This window comes from Eulemur rufifrons, chromosome 29, assembly GCF_041146395.1.
Source record: "Eulemur rufifrons isolate Redbay chromosome 29, OSU_ERuf_1, whole genome shotgun sequence".
Classification (NCBI taxonomy): Eukaryota; Metazoa; Chordata; class Mammalia; order Primates; family Lemuridae; genus Eulemur; species Eulemur rufifrons.
The window spans coordinates 16968133-16995718 of record NC_091011.1 but is presented as its reverse complement, the minus strand read 5'-3'; positions in this window follow the sequence as shown (position 1 = coordinate 16995718).

Here is a 27586-nt window from a genome sequence, read left to right as displayed (position 1 = left end):
ACAAACAACCCTGTTAAAAAGTGGGCAAAAGACACGAGTGGAAGCTTTTCAAAAGAAGACAGACAAATGGCCAATAAACATATGAAAAAATGCTCAATATCACTAATCATGAGGGAAATGCAAATTGGAACCACAATGAGATATCACCTTGCCTCTGTTAGAATGGCTTTTATTTAAAAGTCCAAAAACAACAGATGTTGGCAAGGATACAGACAAAACAGTCCCACTGTTGGTGGGACTGCAAATTAGTAAAACCACTATGGAAAACAGTATGGAGATTCCTCAAAGAACTAAAAGTAGACCTACCATTTGATCCAGCAATCCCACTACTGGGTATCTACTCAAAGAAAAAAAAAAAAGTCATTTTTATCAAAGAGACACCTGCACTAGAATGTTTATTGCAGCAAAATTCACAATTGCAAAGATGTGGAATCAATCCAAGTGCTCATCAATTCATGAGTGGATTAATAAAATGTGGTATAGGTATACCATGGAGTACTGCTTAGCTATAAAAAGGATGACTTAATGCCTTTTGCAAAAATTTAGATGCAACTGGAGACCATTATCCTAAGTGAAGTATCTCAAGAATGGAAAAACCAACATCACATGTACTCACTATTAAACTGGAACTAACAGATGAGTACATATGTACACAGAAGAATGTAAAACTTAGTGGAAATCAAGCAGGGGGAGGGGAAGAAAAGGAGGGGCAAAAACCTACCTAATGGGTACAATGAACACTATTTATATGATCAGTACACTTAAGCCGTGACTCAAGCATTAAAGAAACAATACATGTAACCGAAACATTTATACCTCCTTAATACTTTGAAATAAAAAAAATTATCAAAAGGGCATCTACTGTGAGAAGTAGAGCTGAGCATGTTTGATCTTCAACCAGAATAGTTAATCTATCTCCTTTCCCCATGTGTAAACTTTTCCTGAATATTTCACATTGATTATTTTCTATTCTGACAAAAATGTGTAATTATTTTGAAATTTTCAGTGTTTAGATATTTCATTGCACAGTGTTACCTGCACTGAAATATAATTTGCCATTTTTTGTTCCATAACAAGTTTCCCTTGCAATAATAAACAAAGTTCATTTTCAACAACAAAAAAGAATACATGCACATGAAGCATTTTGAAGTTAAATTAAAATACCTTTTGGAGAAATATTAATGCTGAAAATGTGATGGAATAATTTCACTTACTTCATCAGAACAGTATAATATTTATAAATAGTATATACCACATTACTAAATGTATATGTACATTGATTTTTAAAAATCAGATTTTAGCAAAATTAAATAAGATTTATGTCTCTATAGAACACAGTAAATGAAGCAAGGGCCAAATATGTGTAAAAATTATAGATTTGGTGCAAATATGTTCTCAGACTTTAATTTTCACAAAATTATACAAGGTTCAACATTTTCTATTATATATCAACTTAAATGGTCTTGGTAGTTTGTTCATATTACATGATCTTCATAGTAAAATTTCCCTGCAGGTTGGAATCATTTCATACTTCTTGCCCTAGACACTCTGTACAGTAAGTATTAAATGATCATTTTCTATTCTGCATTACTAAACGACTAAATGCATTAGCAAAAATGCTAATGGCAATGAAATACAAATTGTTACCTAAGCCTCAAAGCCTCAAAGATCCAATGTATCAACCAAGACAGTAGTAATTAAACCTGCCCTACAAAAAAATTTCCTCTTAAGTTAGCATGTCATATTTCACATTTTGAACTTCAGTATATGCATCCTAAATCTTGCTACTGTGGTTATAGTTTGGCAATGAGGTTGGCATGGTGTTAGGATGGCATAATAAAAATTAACATGTTAATATATGGAAATAGTCCCATTCAAAACAGGATCTTTTGGATGTATATATATATGGAACAATTTTAAGCTTCATGCTTCTTTAGTTCTCCCTGAGACTAGCTCTACCAATGTCATCCCCACATAACATGTGCTCTGCCTCTATTCTTCAATTTCAGTGGATGGTAAGAATCTACCAGGGGTTCAGGGCATGAAATTCAATGTTGAAGCAGCTGGATCCTGAATCTAAAAGTTCTTATATAGCACACCAATAAATGGCACTAGTTATTTCATCATTATCATTATTCTTCTAAGAATTGTTGGGCCTTATAGAAAAAATGTAGCATGAGACAAATCTGTAGATTGTGGTGACACTAGGTTCACCTATGGGAAATCTTTGGCATTATGACCTTTGATTTACTGCTGAAGCCCAGAACACTCCTCCTTCATTGCAGATCCTAGTCCATCCAGGTGAGCAGAAGGCGGTCCCAGCTCTGACTCAGGCCTACAAGATACTTGAAACCTCTGTTAGTATTTGTGGTGACAAAGGACAAAACATTTCAAATTAAAAAATATCCTGGGCCGGGCGTGGTGGCTCACGCCTGTAATCCTAGCACTCTGGGAGGCCGAGGCGGGTGGATCGCTCGAGGTCAGGAGTTCGAGACCAGCCTGAGCAAGAGTGAGACCCCCGTCTCTACTAAAAATAGAAAGAAATTATATGGACAACTAAAATATATATATACAAAAAATTAGCTGGGCATGGTGGTGCATGCCTGTAGTCCCAGCTACTCGGGAGGCTGAGGCAGTAGGATCGCTTAAGCCCAGGAGTTTGAGGTTGCTGTGAGCTAGACTGACGCCACGGCACTCACTCTAGCCCAGGCAACAGAGTGAGACTCTGTCTCAAAAAAAAAAAAAAAAAAAAAAAAAAAAAATCCTGTTTTTTCAGGAATGTTAGAATTAATATTTCACTTAGAGGAGCCTTTTCTTCCCATTTAAGACTGAGGATTTTGTGAGGCAGATGTTAGCCTGTCTGACAACTCATCCAAGATTAGGCAGCAAAAAAAAAAAAAAAAGGATGTTCTTGAACCCAGAGCCCATGATCCTAACTCAAGGATCTCATGATTTTCCCACCACTGATAGTGGTTCTCAAGTCTTGTTCCTATTTGTCTGATAATCTCATATTTAAATCCATCAAAAGAAGCACTAGGATTTCTCCATTACCTTAAAAAATTTTCCCAAGACTTTTTTTTAATGTATCCATGACAAATATCCACAACTAGTCAAAATTTCAATGAAGAGAGAGAGAAAGATTGAAAGAGAAAGTATTAAACAAGAGAGGCATGGGAGTACAGATATTCCTTCAACATACTGATTTCAATTCCGTTGGATATATACCCAGAAGTGGAATTGCTAGATTGTATGATAGTTCTACTTTTAGTTTTTTGAGGCACTTCCATCGAGTTTTCCATAGTGGCTGTACTAATTTATATTCCCACTAACAGCTTACAAGGGTCTCCTTTTCTTGTATCCTCACCAACATGTATCTTTTATCTTTTTGCAAATAGCCATTCTAACAGTTGAGAGGTGATATCTCATTGTGGTTTTAATTTGCATTTGCCTAATGATTAGTGATGCTAAGTATTTTTTCATGAACCCATTGGCCATTTGTATGTCTTCCTTTGAGAAATGTCTGTTTCGGTCTTTTGCCTATTTTTTAATTGGGTTATTTGTTTTCTTGCTATTGAGTTGTTTGAGTTCTTCATTAGCCTCTTATCAGATGTATGGTTTGCAAATATTTTATCCCAATCCGTGGGTTGTCTCTTCACTCTGTTAATTGTTTTCTTTGCTCTGCAGAAGCTTCTTAGTGTGATACGATCTCATTTGTTTACTTTTGCTTTTGTTGCCTGTGCTTTCAGGTCATATCCAAAAAATCAGTGCCCAGAACAATGTCATGGAGACTTCCCCCTATGTTTTCTCCCAGTAGTTTTTCAGTAGGTCTTATGTTTAAATATTTAATCAATTTTGAGTTGATTTTTGTATATGGTATGAAATATGATTCAATTTTAGTCTTGTATATGTTGATAACCAGCTTCCCTAGCACGACATATTAAAAAAAAAAACAAAAAAAAACCCTGTCCTTTCCTCATTATATGTTCTTGGCACCTTTGTACAAAAATAATCATAAATGTAATATTCATTGAAGCATTATCCACAATAGCCAAGAGGGTAGAAAAAACCTAAGTGTCTATCAGTGGATGAGTAGATAAAGAAAATGTGGTGTACATACATAATGAAATACTAGTCAGCCTTGAAAAAGAAGGGAGCCTTGTCATTTGTGACAGTGTGGATGAACCTGGAGGACATTATGTTAAGTAAAATAAGTCAGGTAAAGAAAAGCAAATACCACATGATCTCACTTATATGTGGAATCTAAAAAACTCCTAGAAATAGAGAGAGAATGATGGTTACCAGAGGCTGGGGAGGAAAGGAGGGAGAAAATGAGGAATTGTTGGTCAAAGGGTACAAAGTTTCAGTTAGACAGGAGGAATAAGTTTTTAGATCTATTTCACAATAGGGTGACTATAATCATTCAATATATTAAATATCTCACAATAAGTAAGAGGGTAAATATAAAATGTCTCACCACAAAAAATGATAAGTAAGAGAGGTGATGGATATATTAATTAGCTTAGTTTAATCATTTTACATTGGATACATATTACATTGTACTCCATAAATGTATACAATTATGATTTGTCAATTTAAAAAATTTAAAAAGAGAAAGAGAGGCATGGAAACAGAGGAAGGAAAAATTAAAAGAAGAAGGAGAAATCAAGGAGAGGGAAAGAAAGAGGGGGACATTAGAGGGTAAAACAGAGAAGGGTAGAAATAGATTAAGGGGGAGAAAGAGAGAGAATGAAATGAGAAAGAAATTTTACATATATACACATACATTAAATTATATATACTGATGGCCTATATATATGTTATGTATTCTTCTGTAACTATAGGCAGAGGGTTGGAATATGAAGCTGAGGAAATAAATATCCCAGAATGTACAACAAAAAAAAAAAAGGGAAGGAAAATGTAAGACAATTAAGATTATAAAAGCTACCCATGAAATCCAACTTCTGAATAATGAGAGTTCCAGAAGAAAAAAAATGGACAAAGCAGACAGAGAGATGAAATCATCAAAGAAATTATATATTTTCCTATAATTGAATGACGTGACCCTCCAGGCTGAAAGGGTCCACCAAGTGCCCGTCATAATAAATGAAAATGACTCACAATTACTAATGAATTAAATAGATCCCTAAATCTTCTTGTGAAATAAAAGAGTTCAAATACAAAGGATTCACACTTTGAACTTCATGAAAGCAACCTTGGAAGTAAGAAGACAAGGGATGAATGCTAGCAAAATGGTAACAACGAATCATCTCCAACCTAGAATTCTATACCCAGGGATAGGACCAGTCAAGGGTGAGTGTAGAATAATGGTATTTTGAAACACACATTTTGAAACATTTACCTTCCTTGCACTTTTTATCAGAAAGCACCAAAATGGGGAGGCACAGCAAGGCAGGAAGGAACCCCCAGAGTATTTAGCCTTTTCAGACTGGCTTCTTTCACTTAGCAATATGCCTTTGGGGTTTTTCAATGTGTTTCCGTGGCTTGGTAACTCGCTTTTTAATTGCTGAATAGTTTTTCACTGTATCGATGTACCACAGTGTGTTTATCCATTCATCTACAGATGAACATCTTTTAGTTTTTGGTGATTATGAATAAAGCTGCTATAAAGATAAACATGCAGGTTTCTGTGTGGACATAATTTTTCAACTCAGTAGGGTAATTATTATACTTAGGAGCATGATTGTGAAACTGGATTGTAAGACTATGCTTAGCATTGTAAGAAACTGTCAAATTGTCTTCTGGTGTTGGTACTATTTTCCCCTCCCTTCAGCAATGAATGAGAGCTCCTCTTGCTCTGCCCCCTTGCCAGTATTTGGTGTTGCCCGTTTTGGGTTTTTTAAAAAATTATTTCATTTTAGCCATTCTAATAGGTGTGTTGTGGTATCTTACTTATTTTTTTTTAATTTGCAATTCCCTAATGGCATGTGATGTCGACCATCTGTTCTTATGTTTTCTCTCTATATGTCTTCTTTGGTAGGGTGTCTGTTCAGATCTCATGCCCATTTCTTAATTGGGTTGCTTGCTGCCTTATCATCGAGTCTTAAGAGTTATTTTCATGTTTTAGAAAAATATCCTTTATCAGATAAGTGTTTTGCAAATATTTTCTCCAAGTCTTTAGTTTGTCTTTTGATTCTCTTAACAGTATCTTTCACAGAGAAGAAAGTTTAAATTTTAATAAACAAAATTTTTCTTCCATGGATTGTGCTTTTATGCTGTATTTAAAAACTCACCAAACTCAAGGTCTCCTAGATTTTCTCCTATGTTTTCTTCTAGAAGTTATTTATAATTGTGATGTATACTTAGATCTATGAACTGTTTTTGTTGATTTTTTTGAAGAGTGTAATTTCTGTGTCTAGATTTATTTGTTTTTGCATACAGATGTTCAATTGTTTTGGTACCTTTTGTTGAAAAGACTATCCTTTATTGAATTGCTTTTGCTCTTTTGTCTATTTCTGAAATATTTGTACTATACCATTGATATATATGTTTGTTATTTAAACATTAAAATGCTGCCTTAATTTAGCTTTGTATTAAGTCTTGAAATCAGGTACTGTCAGGCCTCTGACTTTGTTCTTCTTCTGTCTTGTGTTGGCTATTCTGGGTGATTTGCCTTTCCATATAAACTTTGGAATCAGTTTGTCAACATCCACAAAACAGCTTTTCAGGATAGTGATTATGATTGTATTGAACACATAAACTAAGTTGGGAAGAACTGATATCTTAAAAATATTGAGTCTTCCAATCCATGGTATATATTTCCACTTATTTAGAGCTGCTTTGATTTCTTTCATTGGAGTTTTATCATGTTCTGCATAGAGATTCTATATATATTTTCACAAATGTATATTAACTTATATCCTGCTACCTTGCTATAATCAATAATTAGTTCTAGGACTTTTAAAATTTTTTCTATAGAGATAATCATTCATCTGTGAAAAAAAATGTTTTATTTCTTCCTTTCAATATAAATATATTTCTTGTTTCCTTTCTTATCTTACTGTACTACCTAGGATTTTCAGTATAATATTAAATAGAAGTGGTGAGAAAAACAACTTTACCATCTTCCCAAATAGGAGGAAAGCATCTATTTTTCTCTCCATTAAGTATGTTATCTGTAGGGCTTTTTTTTTTTTATATAGATGCTCTTTCTTAAGTAAAGAAAGTTCCCTACTATTTCTAGTTTGCTGAGAGTTTTTTTCTTTCTTTTAATCATGAACAGGTGTTGCAAATGCTTTTTCTGCATCTATTGACACGATCATATAATTTTTCTTCTTTTCTAATCTTCATCATGAGAAACTGCTGGGCCCCTGGAGTTAAATCCCATAAAATTATGGGGCAAACAGTAAGACTGGGCTCATAGGATTTTTGACTCTCAAGCTAATCCACACTCAGCCTCCAACAATTCATTAAAATTCACATTGAAATGTTTCTACCAGTACACAGCTTCAAGGACTTCTGCTTCGGGTGCACAGGTCTCAGCTGTGATTCTTTGTATTCATCTGTCTCTTCAGATTTCAGGGTTGTGGTTTGCCTTGTGACCTCAATTCTCTCACGGTTGTAATAAAAGTCATTATTTTTTAGTCCGTTCAGATTTAATTCTTGTGTCGAGTGGTGACTTCCACGCTCTTTACCTGTCAAAGTTAAAACTGAAAGTGGACCCGAATCTCCTCTTCGTGTCTACAACTAGGCAACAAGTTTTTCAAAACTTCTAGTCTAATCCCTACTATCTGGCAGTCTTTCAGACAGAAGATATACAGCTAAGAGTTTGTATCGTATTCCCACTTTCTTGCTCTGACATTCTGTATGTGTGTTTTGTTGTTGTTCTGTCTTTTAGGGTGTTTAGAATGATCATCACATTATAGACTGTGGAGGATCCTCCAGAGGTTTCAGTCTGAGAAAACTTATATTCCTTGGTTCATCAGTGTTTTTCTGACTGTTCATTAGCAGTAATGTAATTTTCACTGCTCTACAGTCCAAAACACATCACATTAACATCCCTAGATCGTGATGATCAGATCTGGTGACTGAGAAAGCTGTGTTCTATTTTTCAGTGTTTCAGCTACTCAGGCTCTTCCTGTCTATCTCAGCCCCACTTAAGACAGTCTTATAGGGACTACCTCAGATTGGTGAACTGGCATCAGCCACATCACTGTCACCATCAATATTGCTGCATTCTGGGAGACAGGCTCTGACTGGGCTGGAATTGGGGAGAGTGATAGAGCCGTCTGGTGAGGCAAGGACTGTGTCTAAGTCAGTGGGCAACTTGGGAGCTCCTTCATACTTGCTAGGAATTGTATTTTTTCTCTTATAGCATATATTGGTAGAAAAAAATGAGTCTATTCTATTTTTGTCTCCTTTTCCTCCACCCAATCTCATTCCATCAAGGTTGAAATTGCTGAAATCATTTCTCATATTTGGGAAATGGGCAAGATGGACTTTGATCTGTATCTGGTGATTGATTGACTCAACTCTTGTATCCATATGAATCCATTAAAATACATGTGATCATATCCAGGAGGGCTGCAAACTTACTTAGAAGACACATGCAGGATGCATTTCTGCTAGTACAACACAACTTTAAACAAAATCCATAGTAAATCCACAGGGATAATAGAATGGAATGTGAACTGAATAAAATCACTGATTTCTGAAGCTTGTCTAGCTCAGTGGACCAAAAGTAGACACTTTCCCTAATCCGCCCTCCCTTTCTACTAAAAAGCTCATGACCTTTGATTAATTACTAAGGACATGTAGTTCTCCATAAGAAACTTAATTCTCCATTCATTTTTGCAGGGCAGGTATGTATGATCAAGTTCAGGTTTCCAGCTTTGCTCATTTTTCCAGTTTCTTGGGAGTTTATTATTTTGAGTCTAGCCATTGCCTTCTACCTGTGATACATACCTAATAGAAAGTATAACCCAGAACAGATTTCAGCCACTGACATAACAATTGTGTGATTTTTATCATATCTATGTACCACTGGTGTTATTATTTGCCTGCTATTTCCCTATATGAGCCCTCTATCTAAACTCAGTGCTATTCTAACCAGTGGTATGGCATGCTTTCAGAAAACCCAGAGAATCTGAAATGATAATGCTTTTTGGAAATACTAAGGAAGAGCCCCAAAAGCTAGTATAAAGGACTCATTAGATACTCACAGTTCTAAAGGAATCCTATCTGTAGCCACAATAGCGTGGTTTGCTTGTCTTCATTTCTGGCAGCCAACTATGAGTGAAGAGAGACATCACAGTGTCTCATGGGTGACCATGACTTTCTGCATCTGTCACCAGAGCTGATCATCATGATCTAGGGATATAATTGTGATGTTTCTTGGACTGAAGAGCAGTGAAAATTACACTGTTGCTAATGAGCAGTCAGGAAAACACCAAAAAACCAAGAAACATATGTTTTCTCAGGCCTAAACCTCTGGAGAACCCTCCTAAGTCTATAATGTGGTGATTGTTCTAAACACCCTAATATGCTGAAAACTCTGCCCCAAGTGGCTGAAGGCACACACTTTGCATATCTTAATAAGTTTCCTAGAAATCTCAGGTTCTGACCTTCTTATTTAACTCATTCCAACATTAAGACTTTTCCTGTCATGGCTCTTTTATCTACAATATCACTGTTGTATTTTATGCTTATTACTTTCCCTAACTTTGTTTCCCAGAGTGTACTATATTTTTATCTTAGTGTTAATCATGCAAGAAAAGTGAGAGAAGTTAAAGAATGTCCCTATACATTGCCACTTCCCCAAAATAAAAATCCCACACAGACCTAGGCACCTCCATTGAAACTTATCTGGTGTTACCTACCTGGTAACTTATCTGGTGTTCCCACTCATTCTCCCCAACAGTCTACTTTGCCTCATCTATTAATCCTTGAAGATTTGAGTAAAAGCTCTCCAGTCCAAAGAAACATATTTTGTTGGCTCATTTTGTAGCCTCTAAACTTGGTTCCAAATAACTAACTCTGGAGATTTGATGAGATACATTTTAAAGAATCCCCAATACTATCTTGTGACATTCTTATATCATACCTAGATAAATTTCTATCCTCGCCTATCTATAATAAAGAAGGTAGACTATTTTTTTCCAGCATTTTTTAACTCCTTATCTTCTCTGTTCTCTTCCCAAACACCCCTAACCCACCTAGTATCACATACCTCTTCTTTTGGAAAACTTAATGCCCTTATTTTATTCTTTCCTAAGGTCCATCATGTGCATCATATTATAGTTTTACACATTTCAGTTCTAACATTCTAGAGATAGAAATTCTTAGATGCCAAAAATGGATCAGTTATTGTCCAAGGCAAAGCTGTGTTCTGATGGTTAAGACTTTCAGACTAGTTTTGAATTTCTTTCCCCAGTGTTTGATGTCCCATTGGCTGTCTGGCTCAATTTTTGTGATGCTTTGTCAGTGTCTCAAGTTAAGTTTGGAAAAGAATGTGTCCAAATTCTCCACTTTACCTCCATTTAATGAAACTAGTGGTGGCATGGAAATTCTCTTCAAGGTAAACATGAAGAAACCCTAAGGAGATAATACTCGCCCTTCAGTTGGAGTAATTACCTGGGCTTTACTGTAGACATCTGGGTGTGATAGGAATCGTTCGACAGGTTCTTTTTAAAAATAGGTAATGATCCTTTAAAGGATGCAACCCCATTTCATAACATGTAATTTTGTTAACTACTCTGTTTAGAAAACCGGGCTGCCTCTGGTTTCCCAGCGCCGGTAGCTCTGCTTGACGCAGGAGGTTGGGGCTACAGCGGCGGTCATGCCACTTTAGATTACTGGATCTCACAGGATGCTACAAGGCTGACACACCCCAGGGTGACTCACGGAGTGGGAAGTTTAAAAAGATGGTTTTCCTCAGCCATCAATTAGATAAACCACATTTTCCAGGAGAAAAACAGCATCTTGAAAAGTTCTTTACAAACAAAGCTTTCTTGCTCCTACTGCTTTGGGTTATGTTTTCTTGTGAAGGGAAGTATGAATTTAACCTTAATTGCACTTACAAATTAGCAAGTGAAAGAATGCCACCCTTTCCCCCTTCCTTCCTTCCTTCCTTGCTTTCTTTCTGTCTCTCTTTTTTTTCCTCAGACAAGAAGGTTTCATGATTTTAGCATTGGTAAAATTAGAGCGTTCTTCCTCTTTGCCTCTTCCCTCAAAGCTGTGGTTTTGACCAACCTCGTGGTAAGTAAGTTATAGGTATAGGCCTGAGTGCTGTTTCCTCTGCCCTGGTCATTCTTCTTTATACATTTCCTTGCTATCTTTTATTGCGACCTCATTGAAAATACACTTATAAAAGGACATTTGTAGATTGTGCCTTCTTGAAAATGACAGTTTAGATTTTTTTTTTTTTTTTTGAGACAGAGTTTCACTCTGTTGCCCGGGCTAGACTGCGGTGGTGTCAGCCCAGCTCACAGCAACCTCAGACTCCTGGGCTCAAGCAATCCTTCTGCCTCAGCCTCCTGAGAAGCTGAGACTACAGGCATGCACCACTATGTCCGGCTAATTTTTTTCTATATATTTTTAGTTGTCCAGCTAATTTCTTTCTATTTTTAGTAGAGACGAGATCTCGCTCTTGCTCAGGCTGGTGTCGGACACCTGAGCTCAAATGATCCTCCTGCCTCGGCCTCCCAGAGTGCTAGGATTATAGGCGTGAGCCATCACGCTCGGCTGAAAATGACTGTTTACATTTAAGATGCATGTCAGGAAGAATTAAGCACTCAGTAACACAATTTAAATCTTCTCGCCTCATTTTTTTTGCAGTTTGGAAAGTAATGAGTAAGTTTCTTCCATTGTATTGCAAGATTCCCAAGGACAAAAAAAGTATTTGTGGTTTCTACTTTCTGGTATATGGTGACTGTGCAAAAGCAGATCTTCATCACGTAAAAGAGTAAATGAGAAAACAACCACACAATAAAATATTTTGTCCAAAATCTCTCATTTCCTTACTCACTCAAAGCTTGAGAGCAGGTGACATAGTTATTGGTTGGGGTTCCCAACTGATATCCTGGGGCTGAGGATACCTTGTGCATATTCCTAAAATAGTCAGAGATCAGTAGTGACTGTCCCCCTACCCTTCCTGCACGCCTTTTGTGAGGGAAAGTCACCCTCAGGTTTGGGGATCCAGGAACACTAAGACATCCCTCTTCTTGTTGGTCTCTCAGAATTTTGTCTCCTTTGCAGGCAATTTCCAACAGACAAAGGTAATATGTGCTCAATAAATTCAGATGAGTATGGTGACAACAGATGAGAACAATGTAACCAGGTCTATTGTGTGGGTCTATGTGTGAGTCTGTGTATGTAACATCCAATTTAGGTCTCACGGTGGTTGAGGACAGTATTATCTCCATCACACAAATGAGAAAACATGGGCTCAGATGAATAGTTTTCTCAAAGCCAGAAACCTATGACTTTGTTGATCCTGGCTTCGAGATGTATATTTTAAATATTAAATAATGCTACTTTCTCCAAGTTGTACTTCCTCTCTGGTATTAGATATTTTGCCTCTCATTTCCACTTCAGTTCCATTAGCTATTTTTTTAGAGTGATTTCACAGAAGAATGGTAGGAAAACAGATACCAAAGAGATAAAAGCAAGTCCGTGCTCTGTAGTGGCAGTGTTATGATTCATTTGTCATGGCCAAAGGCTTCACCACTACCTCTTCTTGGGGGCAGGGTGAAGCAGATGAAAGGGCAATGCAGTTTTTGAAATGAATCTGAACTATGTCACCCAAAACTTTCCATATCACCACCGATGCCTTGAGTTTCTTGAGACCCTCTTCTATTTGCTGTTGGGGGAAGCTTAGGAGTACCCTGAGCCTACAGGTCAGTTTCCTATACAGGGTCACTTAGACAAGCTGACAGTCTTAGGACACAGCAGGGCACTCTCCTGCTGGACAGCCAAAGTGCAGTGCAGATACCTGCAGGGGGCAAAGACACCGTGGGCATCACTGGCTTGGCTCATAAAAGGCTGCTTAGTGCTACATGGTGCCAACTGAGCAAAGGCTGCACAGACTCTCAATACTACTCCTCGCTTCCAGAAGGTTCTCAGACACCTCCAGCCTGCCTACCTACATCTCTTATCTCCCATCCAAGGCATTCTCCTATCACTTATGATTAAACTTTATTTTCTTTTAGGCAACTTTAAGAGCTTGTTTCTAAAGTTAAAGCTGAACACTGTTTTCTCTAACTGTTTCATCACAATTCTAATATTCTCCTGGGGAATAGATGGACTGAGTTCATGAACAATAAAAAAGCAAGGACATAAAGAAAACCACATTAATACTTTTAAAAATATTAAAACTGCAGATGATCACACACAAGCTTTTTTCCTAACGTATTTCAAGGATTCTGAATACCATCATGTTAGCAACATGTTTTCAAAAATTTCTGGGTCCACCATAGACTCTCTCCTAACCTTTGTGTCATCCACTAAAGGGTAACGGGAAGGTTATAATAAAGTAAATAAGGCAATTTAGCAATAAATGGCAGCATTATTGATTCCTTGATCCTAAAATAAATTACATAGACCCATCATTTAATATTCATCTCAAGGAACCCTGGAATGTTGATGAGTTACTTAGAGTCTTGAGTAGATAAGACCACTGACTGGATAACTTTTCTTATCCAGTAATTAACAGTTAACTTTTCTTCCTAGAGAGTTGCCATTCTGGATTTAATCTACTTTGGTTGTCTGTAGAGTAAGTTGTCATTTCTTTTCACATTAGAATTTTGAGGTGTCCTAAAAAGCAATACTGAGTAATAAAATGGGAAGAATGAAACAAATTTCCATTTTCTCCTACGAAGCTTCATAGGAGTTTTTTTTTATTACAGACTCCCTTCCCTGCCCACCCTACCATGCCAAGTCTCAGTTATGTGCTTCAGAAAAGATTTATAATCAAGACGCATTGGTCTAAGTTGTTAAGGTTTGTTCAAGTTAATGTTCATTTTCCAGCTGTAACTAGATCCTGGATACCTTTTGGACATGATGCATTCCTCTATACTTAGTATTCCTCCTTAATCATCCTACTTGCCTGTCATTTTTTCTAATCTCCCAGAAATATGGTCCCTGCTTTGACATCCCCATTTCTTCTGTGAAAATTGATACAAGTAACATATATTGCACACTTGCTATATTCTAGTAGCCATCATCACAACAATGCTGAGGTAGGTAGGAACTATTGTTATCTGCATTTCACAGATACGGAAGCTAAGAGGGGCCAAGTAAGTTTCTTAAAGTCAAAATGGCAGCTTGAAGTAGCAGAGCTGGCACATTAACAACCATGTTTGTCCCTTTCCAGAACTAAAGCTCTAATGTACCTGTAAGCTACACATATCTTTATTCTCTTCTGATAAGAATAGATATATCTCCTCAATGCCTATATTTATTATTTTGCCAATATTTTTATGCCTATATTGGTTATCAGAATCCCGTTTTCTAAAATTCTTTGCAATTCTCTCCTCTATCACAAAGACCTAGTATGGCTTTATTCTTATTCATTTTTTATTGTCTTTTAAAAAAATTTGGGAGTATTACAGGGATACAAATGCTTTGGTTACATAAATTGCCTTTGCACCACCCAACACGTGTGCCCATTCCCCAGACAGCACACATCATATCTGTTAGGTGTGCATCTACCCATCCCCTCATCCCCCCTCCCACCTGCCCAATACCCTATGAATGTTACTTCACATATGTGAACATTAGTGCTGATCAATTAATACCAATTTAATGGTGAGTACGTGTGGTGTTTGTTTTTCCATTCTTGTGATACTTCCCTTAGAAGAATGGGCTCCAGCTCCACCCAGGATAATACAATAGGTACTTCATTATTTCTTTTATGGCTAAGTAGTACTCCATGGTATACATACACCACATTTTATTAATACACTCATGTATTAATGGGCACTTAGGTTGTTTCCACATCTTTGCAACTGTGAATTGTGCTGCTATAAACATTCTAGTGCAGATATCTTTTTTATAGAATGTCTTTATTTTCTTTGCGTAGATACCTAGTAGTGGGATTGCTGGATCAAATAGAGTTCTACTTTTAGTTCTTTGAGGTATCTGCATACCACTTTCCATAAAGGTTGTACTAGTTTGTAGTCCCACCAGCAGTGTATGAGTGTTCCAATCTCTCTGCATGCATACCAACATTTGTTGTTTTGGGATTTTTGATAAAAGCCATTCTCAGTGGGTCAAGTGATATCTCATTGTGGTTTTAATTCTCATTTCCCTGATGAATAGAGATGTTGAGCATTTTTTCATGTGTTTATTGGACATTAATCTGTCTTCTTTTGAAAAGTTTCTGTTCATGTCCTTTGCCCACTTTTTAATGTGTTTGTTTGATTTTATCCTGTTGATTTTCCAGAGTTCTATACAGATTCTAGTTATCAGCCCTTTGTCAGGTATATAGCATGCAAATATTTTCTCCCATTTTATAGATTGTCTATTCACTCTAGTGATAGTCTCTTTGGCTATACAGAACCTTTTTAATTTAAACAGATCCCATTTATTTATTTTTGTTGTTGCTGTGATTGCCTTTGGGGTCTCATCCATAAATTCTTTGCCTAGGCTGATGTCTCTAAGATTTTTTTCAAACATTTTCCTCTGGAATTCTTATGGTGTTATGCCTTAGGTTTAAGTCTGTAATCCATCGTGAGCTGATTTTTGTGAGAGGTGAGAGGTGAGGATCCAGTTTTAGTCTTCTACATGTGCCTATCCATTTATTGAATAGGGATTCTTTTCCCCAGTGTATGTTTTTATCTGCTTTGTCAAAGATCAGATGGCTATATGAGGATGGTTTTATATCTGGGTTCTCAGTCCTGTTCCATTGGTCTATGTCTCTGTTCTTATGCCACTACCATGATGTTTTGGTTGCTATAGCCTTGTAGTACAGCTTGAAGTATGATAAATTGATCCCTCCCAATTTGTTCTTTTTGCTTAAGGTTGCTTTAGCTATATGGGGTCTTCTCTGGTTCCATACAAAACATAGAATTATTTTTCTCTAGATCTGTGAAAAATGATATTGGTATTTTAATAAGGATTGCATTGAATCTGCAGATCACTTTGGGTAGTACAGACATTTTAACAATGTTGATTCTGCCAATCCATGAGCATGGTGTGGTTTTCTATCTGTTTGCATCCTCTGTTATTTCCCTATTCAGTGTTTCGTAAGTTTTCCCCATTGAGGTCTTTCACCTCCTTAGTTAGATATATTCCTAGGTTTTTTAATATCTTTTATGCTACTGTGAAAGGTATTGAATCTTTGATTTGGTTCTCAGTTTGACTGTTGTTGGTGTATATGGATAGTATCGATTTGTGTACAAAGATTTGTAACCTGAGACTTTGCTGATCCTATTTATCAATTCCAGTAGTTGCCTGGCAGAATCTTTGGAGTCTTCTATATATGTATGATCATATTTTCAGCAAAGAGTGATAGTTTGACCTCTTCTGCCCCCATCTGGATGCCCTTAATTTCCTTCTCTTGTCTGATTGCTCTGGCTAGGAATTTCAGCACTATGTTGAATAGAAGTGGTGATAGAGGGCAATCTTGTCTGGTTCAATTTCTAAGTGGGAATGCTTTCAAATTTTCCCCATTCAGTATGATGTTGGCTGTGGGATTGTCTTATATGGCTTTTATCATTTTGAGGTAAGTCCCATCTATGCCTATTTTGTTAAGTGTTCTTATCATAAAGGCATGTTGAATTTTTTGTTTCAATTGAGAGGATCATATGGTCTTTGTTTTTACTTCTATTTATGTGGTGAATTACATTTATAGATTTGTGTTGAACCATCCCTGCATTTCTGGAATGAAGCCCACTTGGTCGTGATGGATTATTTTTTTTGATGAGCAGCTGAATTCAGTTTGCTAGGATTTATTGAGACCTTTGCATAGATATTCATAAGGGATATTTGTCTGTAGTTTTCTTTTTCTGTTTAGTCCTTTCCTGGTTTTTGTATCAGGGTGATGTTGGCTTCATAAACTGTGTTGGGGAGGATTCTTTCTTTCTTGATGTCGTGGAATAATTTCTGCAGGATAGCCACTAGTTCTTCTTTGTAGATCTTGTAAAATTTGGGTGTGAAACCATCTGGTCTGGGACTGTTTTCTTTAGGAATGTTTTTTATTGCTGCTTCAATTTAGGTACTTGATATTGGTCTGTTCAAGAATTCTATTTCTTCCTGATTAAGCCTAGGGAGGCTGTGAGTTTCTAAGAATTTGTCCACTTCCTCCACGTTTTCAAGTTTATGTGTGTAGAGATTTTTACAGTATTCAGAGATGATATTTTGTATTTCCGTGGTATCAGTTGTGATTTCTCCTTTTTCATTCTTGATTTAGTTTATTAGAGTCCTTTCATTTCTGCTTCTGGTTAATCTAATGAGAGGGATGTCAATTTTGTTTATCTATTCAAAGAATCAATATTTTGTTTCATTAATCTTCTGTATAGTTACTATGCATGTTCTCAGACCACAGTGGAAAAAAATTAGAAATCAACTCCAACAGAAACAGTCATCTCTACACAAAGTCACAGGAACTAAACAATCTACTACTGAATGATAGGTTAAGATGGAAATCAAAATATTCTTTGAACTAAATGATAAAGGGGACCCAAGTTATCAAAATCTGTGAGACACAGCTAAAGCAGTCCTGAGAGGAAAATTCATAGTCCTAAATGCCTACATCCAAAAGACAGAAAGATTACAAATCAATAATCTAATGAATTGAAAAGGAAGAGCAAACAAATCCCAAATCCAGCAAAAGAAAAGAATTAACCAAGATCTGAGCTAACTCATTTTTTTTTAAATTCAGGATAGAGATTACTCATTTTTGAAAATGAAAAACAACAATCTGATTAGGCAGAAGTGGATGTTTCCAAATGTTTAAATTGGTGCATATTTGTCACACTAAACTCATGTCATTTTCTATATTGATATTTGCTAATTGTTTATTTTACTTATGCTGTCCCAATATAATTGAACTCCAGTAAGACTTTTTACAAAGTATCTTGAGAAAATCTTTCTCACAGAAAGTTCTTATCACTGTGACCAAGAATAACTAGAGATAAGTAAGTGAGATGACTATTAATGATTGAAATTCAGCTTAGAGAGAAGTTTCTAGGGTGCTTAACAGATATCAAAACCTGAATAAAGTTAGTAAGAATATGTTCATACAATTCAGACAAGGTAAAACTGGAATGGACAATGACAGATGTTCATGTAATGGACAATGTCAAGGTAGAGCTGAGAAGCTTGTGAATGTGACTGATAATTAACAACCATAAATGTCCAATATGCAGAACTAGATGTAATATCCAGCACCTAGGTTGGAAAAGAACTATATAAATTGTAGGATGTGGCTCAATAGTACCACATAGTAAAACAAAACAAACCCCAACAACACAATGTAAAAATTGCCCCTTTGAGTCAATATTAGAGTGACCACACAAATTCCATGAAATATTAGAATGATAGATTTATCTAAGAGTTAGACTATGTTTAATGTTTGCTGTAGCTATAAGTGTCAGAGGCTAAAATTTCCTTTAGTGTCCTTGTTTCTATTTTCCTTATTATCTTTGGGTTTACCTAGAAATTCCATAAATAGGGTCTTAGTTGTAATCCACCACTGCTATGCAGGAGCCCTATGGATGTGGTAGCAAGGTATGGAAGAGGAACCATTCTGTAATCTTAAACTTAGATTTTGGTTGTATGGTAGGGCTGTGCCCTGCACCATGACTTCCACAAGTGCTTCTCAGCTTGTCTTCCTCCTTAGGTGAGGCAGGAAGGCTAGAAGGAGTTGGAGTTGGGCATTCCCCTTCTCCCAGATTGTTTGGAGTCTGGTGATATAATTTCCCTCAAGTGCAGAGAAAGTTCCCTGTCTTAAAGGGAACAGAGAACTCTGGGTATATTTTTAAATGATTACTTTTTCCTTCCTCTGGCCAGAAGCACTAGGGTATTTTTTCCTCAATATTCACTGTAAGAATCTGCTGGTGCTCTTGGAGGTAAAACTCACAAAAATATGACAGCCCCCTGAGACAGGGCCCCAAGAGTTTGTAACTCTCAAGTTTATCCACAATGAGATTCTGGCAATTTGTCAATTATGGTTTAAATGTTCCTACCAGTATTGGCTCCAGCCTCAGGATTCTGCTCATGGGCTTCAGCTTCTACTAACTGGGAATCTCAGTATTCTGCCTCTCCCTCCAGTTTTTGCAGCAGTGCTTTGTCCTACACCTTCAATTCCTGTTGGATCTAAGAAGAGTTACTGATTTTGTTCAGTTGTTATCTTGTTGTGATAACAGAAGTGACAACTTCCAGGCTCTTTACATGTGAGACCCAAAACTAAAGTGAGAATGAAGATTTATGTCTAAGTCTATAGAAGTGACAGTAGATCTTATACAGTCTAACCACATCCCAGGAGTTGAGTTGTAGTTATCTCACTTGAACGAACATACTCAGAAAATGGTGAAAGGAAAATGAAGACATCTACAAATAAAAAAAATTTTTAAATCTGAAAATTGTTCAGAATTAGCATTAATGGCACACCAGTTTTGTCACTCAGGAAATTTATCATCTGTCTTAATGTCACTATTTTGCAAATCCAGATTAATAAAACATATAGATAACACTAACAATTTATTTATTTATTTTTATTTTTTTATGATAAAAATAATTTTATTTCTTTATACTGTGGCAAAATTCCTCCAATCCAGTTATACTTTATGCAAAGAATATACTAGGAGGTTATGCTCTTCACAGTAAACAAGGAATAAAGGGATCCATACAGTAATAAAAGTTTAACAAAAAAAAATATATTTCATATTTACTTTTGGGAAAGAGACAAACACATCTTAGCTCATTGGGCTAAATTTTTTTGCTGAAGCTTGTAAATGGGTACCCTGGATTCATTCTTTCTTTCTCTCTTTCTGGGGGTACAATATTATGGGGGTACAAATATTTTGATTACATAAATGCTTTTGTACCTTTCATACCTAACAGTAAAATGCATACTGGGGGGGGGGGGGAACACTTATAACTTTGATTCAAACAATTTATTTTTTGTTACTTGCCTATAAATCGTGAAGTGATTTCTAATGAGATTCTAGGAATTCTGCCATAGAAACAGAAATATTCAGTACTCTCCAGACACTGTTCATAGAAATTCAGTAAGCACATTCTCTCTCATAGGTAATGATGCTGGTATAATTTGGTAAAGTAATAGTAGCATGATTCACCTGCTTCACTGTTGCTTCACTGTTTCAGAAAATACCAAGAAATACATATTTTCCTTGAGTAAGGATGATTCAAAGTCAATAAAAACTCCCCACAAAGAAAACATCAGACCCAGACAACTTTATAGAGTAGTTTTACCACACATTCAAGGAAAAAATAATTTCAGTTTTTTACAAAACTCTTCCAGAAAATAGAGAAAAATGGAACACATATAACCTCATTTTATGAGTCCAGCATTTGATGCACAAACCTGACTACAACAGTCAAATAAATAAAAATTATATAACAACCACACTCTTAAATGAAAATGTAAAATATTAGTAATTAAATAAAATACTAACAATCTGTATGTAATAATATATAAAAGTTAATATATCATGAGTATGGTGAGTTTATCCCAGAAATGTAATGTTAGTTTAATAATAGAGAATCAATTAATGTAATTTGTTACATTATTAAAGAGAGAACGGCAGATGATTATCTTAATAGATGCAGAAAAATCATTTTAAAAATGTAATATACATATGAGATTTTTAAAAAATGTTTTAGCATATTAGGAATAGCAGGAAACGTCATTAATTTTATAAAAGGAAAATAGAAACAAATAAAAAATTTAGAACAAACATCAAACATAAAGGTATAATGTTGAAGGCATTTAGGCATTTTCTTTAAGATTAGGAAAAAGATAAGGATGCCTATTACCACAACTTCTATTAAACTATTCACTGGAGGACCTAGCTAATGCAATGTAGAAGAAAAAATAAAAACAATAAGAAGTTAAAGAAGAATCAAAAGTCTCATTTTTTGCAGATGACATCATTTTTATGTAGAAAGTCTAAAAGAAGCTATAGAAAAATTAAGAAATTCAACAAGAATATTTGATAAGTTTCTTGATATAAAATCAGCATATAAAAGGCAATTGCATTTCTGCATTAGGAACAAGCAGTCATAAAAGTGTTTAAAAAGAGATATATTTAGTGGCAACTAAAATATTTAAAAACACCTAGGAATAATTCTATCAGAAGGCATGCAAACCCTTAATGGAGCAAATTATGAAGTTTTGATAAAAAACCTCAGAGAAGCCTAAACAAATGGAAAGAAATAAGCTATTCCTGATAAAACTAAATTTTCTCTATACTAAACTACAAATTCAATGAAGTTCCAAAGGGAAAAAAAAAAAAAAGTCCAAGGGGCTGTAAAGGTCATTGTGGAGCTTCAGGGCCTGGTCAACATGTATAGGCAGAGTGGGTAGCAGACACATGGGGCCAAATCTACAAGTACTGAATCAAGTGAAGTCAGATCATAATTTGGAAAAGTAAGGGGATTTTTTTTTTCATTTTGAAACACTTTCCTACATTGCATGATTTAATCCCTGAGCAAGAACTTGAGAAGACAATGTTAACACACTGCTAGGATAGCTCCTAGATGCTTGGAAAAACCAATAGCACCCACTAAATAAAACAGAAAGGCCAGAATTGCCATGGCAGGCAGTGAAGGAAGGGATCAAAAAGTTCAGAGAAGTGGGCGTTCAAAAGTGGATATACTACATAAGACCAAAAAAACCTCATCAGCTATAACCTATATTTTACAAGGCCTGGAGGACACTCCATTTATTAGAACAGTAAAGAATGTGCTCATGAGCCAGGCAACAGCATCACTGAGAAACTCTCCTCTCTAAGCTTGAAATTGTCACTATAGAACTGGGCTCACTGAGAGCTAGGGGAATGACCCCAAAATAATAGAGGCCAGGAGGTGTGGTTTAATCATCAGAATCAAGGTGGGCATAGATATTGCAATAAATGGAAGGTTAGAGTGGCAGGCAAGAGCAGCTATGGAGACACTTAACAGAATTCAGTCTCCCTAGGGGCCCAGGAGATATACACTTTTCGGACCCAAACCCACTGGGCTTAAACAGAGATGGGGTAACTAGGAGTAAGGGTCCTACAATATCAAGCACTCAGTAGTCATTTCCCTAGTCCACCTCAAAGGAGGCAAAACCATTTACCAGTGGGGAAAGGGGAAAACCAAACTATATTAAGGACTGTTGGGCACAGGGACCAAGTTGACACTGATATGCAGAGACCCAAAGTGGTAAATACCACCCCACCCCCCGTTTAGGATGAGGGCATGTAAAAGTCAAGTCATAAAAAGAGCCCTGACTCAGCTCCAGTTCACAGGGGGACCACTGAGTCTACAGATCCAATCAGGGGTAATTTCCCACAACCATGAATTTAAAATTGGAACAGTATACTTGGTAGTTGGCATAACCTTCACATTTATTTCTTTTATTTCTTTTTTTTTTCTATTTTTTTAAATTTCTGCATATTATGGGGGTACAAAAGTTTAGGTTACATATATTGCCCTTGCCCCCTCTTCCGCACCAATCAGAGCTTCAAATGTGTCCATCCCCTAGATGGTGCACATCGCACTCATGTATGTATACATCCATCCCCTCTCCCCCCACATCTCCCTGACATCCCATTAATGTTATTCCTAAAAATGCTCTTAGGTGATGATCAGTGAAACCAATTTGATGGTGAGTACATGTGGTGCTTATTTTTCCATTCTTGGGATACTTCACTTAGTAGAATGGGTTCCAGCTCTATCCAGGAAAATACAAGAGGTGCTATATCACCATTGTTTCTTATAGCTGAGTAGGACTCCATGGTATACATATACCACATTGTATTAATCCACTCATGTATTGATGGGCACTTGGGTTGTTTCCACATCTTTGCAATTGTGAATTGTGCTGCTATAAACATTCAAGTGCAGATGTCTTTATTATAGAATGTCTTTTGTTCTTTTGGGTAGATGCCCAATAATGGGATTACTGGATCAAATAGTAGGTCTACTTGTATCTCTTTAAGGTATCTCCATATTGTTTTCCACACGGGTTGCACTAGTTTGCAGTCCCACCAGCCGTGTATGAGTGTTCCTGTCTCTCTGATCCATGCCAACATTTATTGTTTTGGGACTTTTTGATAAAGGCAATTCTCACTGGAGTTAAGTGATACCTCATTGTGGTTTTGATTTGCATTTCCCTGATGATTAGAGATGTTGAGCATTTTTTCGTATGTTTTTTGGCCATTCTTCTGTCCTGTTTTGAAAAATTTCTATTCATGTCCTTTGCCCACTTTTTGATATGGCTGTTTGAATTTTTTCTTGCTGATTTTCCTGAGTTCTAAATAGATTCTCATTATCAGTCCTTTATCGGATGTGTAGCATGTGAAAATTTTTTCTCATTCTGTAGGTTGTCTGTTTGCTCTTGTGACAGTTTCTTTGGCTGTGCAGAAGCTTTTTAATTTAATCAGGTCCCATTTATTTATTTTTGTTGTTGCTGTGATTGCCTTTGGGGTCTTCCTCATAAATTCTTTGCCTAGGCCAATGTCTATAAGAGTCTTTCCTACATTTTCTTCTAGAATTCTAATAGTTTCACACCTTAGGTTTAAGTCTGTTATCCATCGTGATTTGATTTTTGTGAGAGGTGAAAGGTGTAGATCCTGTTTCAGTCTTCTACATGTGGCTATCCAATTTTCCTAGCACCATATATTTAATAAGGATTATTTTCCCCAGTGTATGTTTTTGCCTGTTTTGTCAAAGATTAGATGGCTATATGAGGGTGGTTTTATATCTGGATTCTCAGTTCTGTTCCACTGGTCTGTTTCCCTGTTCTTGTGCCAATACCACGCTAATTTAATAACCACAGCCTTGTAGTATAGTTTGAAGTCTGGTAAATTAATACCTCCTGTTTTGTTCTTATTGCATAAAATTGCTTTTGCTAAATGAGGTCTTCTCTGGTTCCATACAAAGCATAAAATTATTTTTTCTATATCTGTGAAAAATGATGTTGGTGATTTAATAGGGATTGCATTGAATCTGTAGATCACTTTGAGTAGTATAGACATTTTAACATTAGATTCTTCCGATCCATGAGCATGGTATGGCTTTCCACCTGTTTACATGCTCTGCAATTTCCTTCTTCAGTGTTTCATAGTTCTCCCTGTAGAGGTCTTTTACCTCCTTAGTTAAATATATTCCTAGGTACTTTATTTTCTTTGCTGCTACTGTGAAGGGTATCGAGTCTTTGATTTGGTTCTCAGGACTGTTATTGGCATATATGAATGCCTCTGATTTGTGTGTATTGATTTTGTATCCTGAGACTTTATTGAACTCATTTATCAATTCCAGGAGCACATTTATTTCTTGATGTGGAAGGTAACACCTATCCCAGCAGGGAAGGATGCAATAACTGCTAAATAGCCAAATAAACAGAATGGTACAAACAATTGATCTCAGTCAGTCTCTGCCACTGGTGACCTCAGTGTCACGAATGCCTCAATGATGTAGTCGTGGTGACAGGGATGGAGGCTATGACTGAGTCCAACAGCAGTTGTTTCTACTCAATAAGGCTGATCTAGCTACTGCTACAAGATGTCCAATCTTCCAGCAACAGAAACTAATCCTGAGTCTCCCAATTCAGCATTTCCCTCAAGGAGAACAGCCAGTTACCTGGTGGAAAGTTGATTATATCAGACTTCTTGTGGGTTGAATTGTGTTTGCCAAAAAGTTATGTTGCAGTCCTAACATATGGTATCTGTAAATGTAACCTTGTTTGGAAATGGGGTCTTTGTAAATGTAATTAAGATGTAAACTAAGATGAAGTCATGCTGGAGTAGGGTCTGCCTTTAATCTGACTGGTGTCCTTATAAGAAGAGGAGAAGAGACACAGAGACAGACACACAGACAGGAGAACACCATTGTGAAAACACAGACACATGGGGGGTAGATGACCATGTGATGACAGAAGTAGACATTAGAGTTATATAGTTATAAACTACGGAGCCCTAAGGATTGCTGACAACCACTGAAAGTTAGAAGATAGAGCATGGCCCTGCCAACATATTGATTGTAGAGTTCTGGCTTGCAGAATTGTGAAAGAATAATTTTCTGTTGTTTTAAGCCATCCAGATTGTACTAGTTTGTTACTGAAGCCTTGGAAAACTAATAAGGATTGCTTTCGCCCTTGGTAGGAATAGAAATTTATACAATCTAGAATTGACACATATTATGGGTATGGTTTGCCCTTCCTGCCTACAGGACCTTAGCCAGAACAAACAAAGGCTTGCACAATAACTAACCAAAAGAAAACACAGAAAACTACCCAACATTGTCTTGGACCAAGGACCAAGGGCCCCACTTCATAGCATAGGATCCTTGGGTTCTATCACAAAATATACTACCCAAAATATACTGGCCTAAAGAGCAACTGAATGGCCTTTTGAAGGTACAGCTGAGGCACTAACTTGAAGATGATATCCTAAAAACGTGGGGAGTCATACTCCAGGATGTTTTTGTAACCTGTAGGTCTAGAGTTACTGGTTTTCAGAGGGGAAGTGCTTCCACTAGGAAAACAGCTAGAGTTCAACTGGACTTTAAGGTATGGCTACTGCCCAGTCTCTGTAGACCCCTGTGTCAAGAGAACACCAGACAAGGAAAGGGTGTAAACTACTTTGTTTGTCTTCAGGAAAAAGTAGGGCTGCTGTTATATACTGTTGGAGAAGAAGAGGTTTGGCACCTACGTGATCCACTGGATCATCTCTTGCCCCTCCCTTGCCAATTTTGACAGTAAATAGACAAGTACAGGAGCCCCTGTCCTGAGCAGGGCATGATGATTAGTGTCAGAGCCTCAGGGAAGAGGTCTGGGTCACGCCCTCTATAAGTCACTCAGCCCAGCAGGGGTACTGGCAAAAGGGCAGGAGTCCAGGCATGGTAGTGAAGAAGGGGAACTATGAGTTGCATTCTTGAGTAACTTGAGTAACTAGTTATTTGAGTAATTAGTAATCTCAATCTGTAGTTAAATCTACTAGTCTTCTTGTAAATTTCCCCAGAAAAGAGAACCACCAGAATCTTGAAGGAGTTCAACTGTAGCGGATACTGCAATGTACCTCTCAAATGCACTACCATGGACTGAACGTTTATGTCCCCCCCGCAAATTCACATATTGAAATCCTAATCTCCAATGTGATAGTATTAGGAGGTGGGTCCTTTGAGAGATAATTAGGTCTTGAGGGTGGAACCTTCATGAATGGGATTAGTGCCTTTAGAAAAAGACAGAGGAGAGCTTTCTTCCTCTCCCTCATTTCTGCCATGTAGGATGCAATGAGAACACAGCCTTCTGCAAACCAGGAAGCAGGCCCTCATCAGACACCATATCTGCCAGCAATCTGACCTTGAACTTCCCAGCCTCCAGAACTGTGAGAAATAATTTTCGGTTGTTTATGTCTCTCAGTCCATGATACTTTTGTTATAGCAAACACAACTGACTAAGACATCTACCAAGGCACTCATTCTCCAGGCTGCCTGTAGTGTTTACTGCTAAGAGTTTATAGTTGAGTCTTTCTGTAAGAATTGCTTTAGGCTGAAGGAAGCTGCCTTGCCCAATGTTATGTTTCCTTTCCAGAAGCAATCCATATGCAGTGACTTCCAGAAGTGGAGGATAAAACGCCTGCTCCTTTTAACTCAATTTAGAATTTCTCTGAAGAGCCTTCACAGCTTGAGAGCTCCCCATGGTATCCAATGAAGCTTTCCCTGCATATGCACCCCAATTCAGTTTCTTCCTCTTCTCCTACTTGTGTCAATTGCAAGGACACAAACTCCCACATGTGAATCCCCATCTCAGAGTCCATTTCCCGGGGAACCTCAGCCAAGATGAGTGTATACTGTGGAAGTTGAAAAGCTGATCTTAAAATTTATTTGAAAATGCAAAATCCAGGTATAGTCAAGAAACTCCTAAAGAAGAAAAACAAAGTTGGGAAATGGGTGGCAGTATAGGGTGGGCCTGCACTATCAGATATCAAGACTTATTATATAAAGCTGTAGGAAATAAAACAGTGTAATTTTGTTACCAAAACAAATAAATAACTAACAGAGAGGAATAAAGAACTGGACCTATACCCAAACGTACATGGAAACTTGATTCACAAGAGCATGTCTCAAAGATCACTGAAGGAAGGATAGACTGTTTAGTATCTGTGCCATGAGAATTCACTACCTATACACAGGAGAATATCTTTATGATACCAGAGTCAGGAAGGATTTCCTAAACAAGACACAACAAAGCATAAACCATAAAGGAAAAGATAAGGAAGTTTGGCTACATTAAAATGAAGAAATCCCTGTCATCAAAAGTCACCATATGCAAAATGAACAAGAAATCCATAAATTGGAAAAATATATACAAAATTCATACAACTACAAAGGATTAGTATCCAGAATATATAAAGAAATGCTATAGACCAATAAGAAAAACTAAAACTTCCATTTTGAA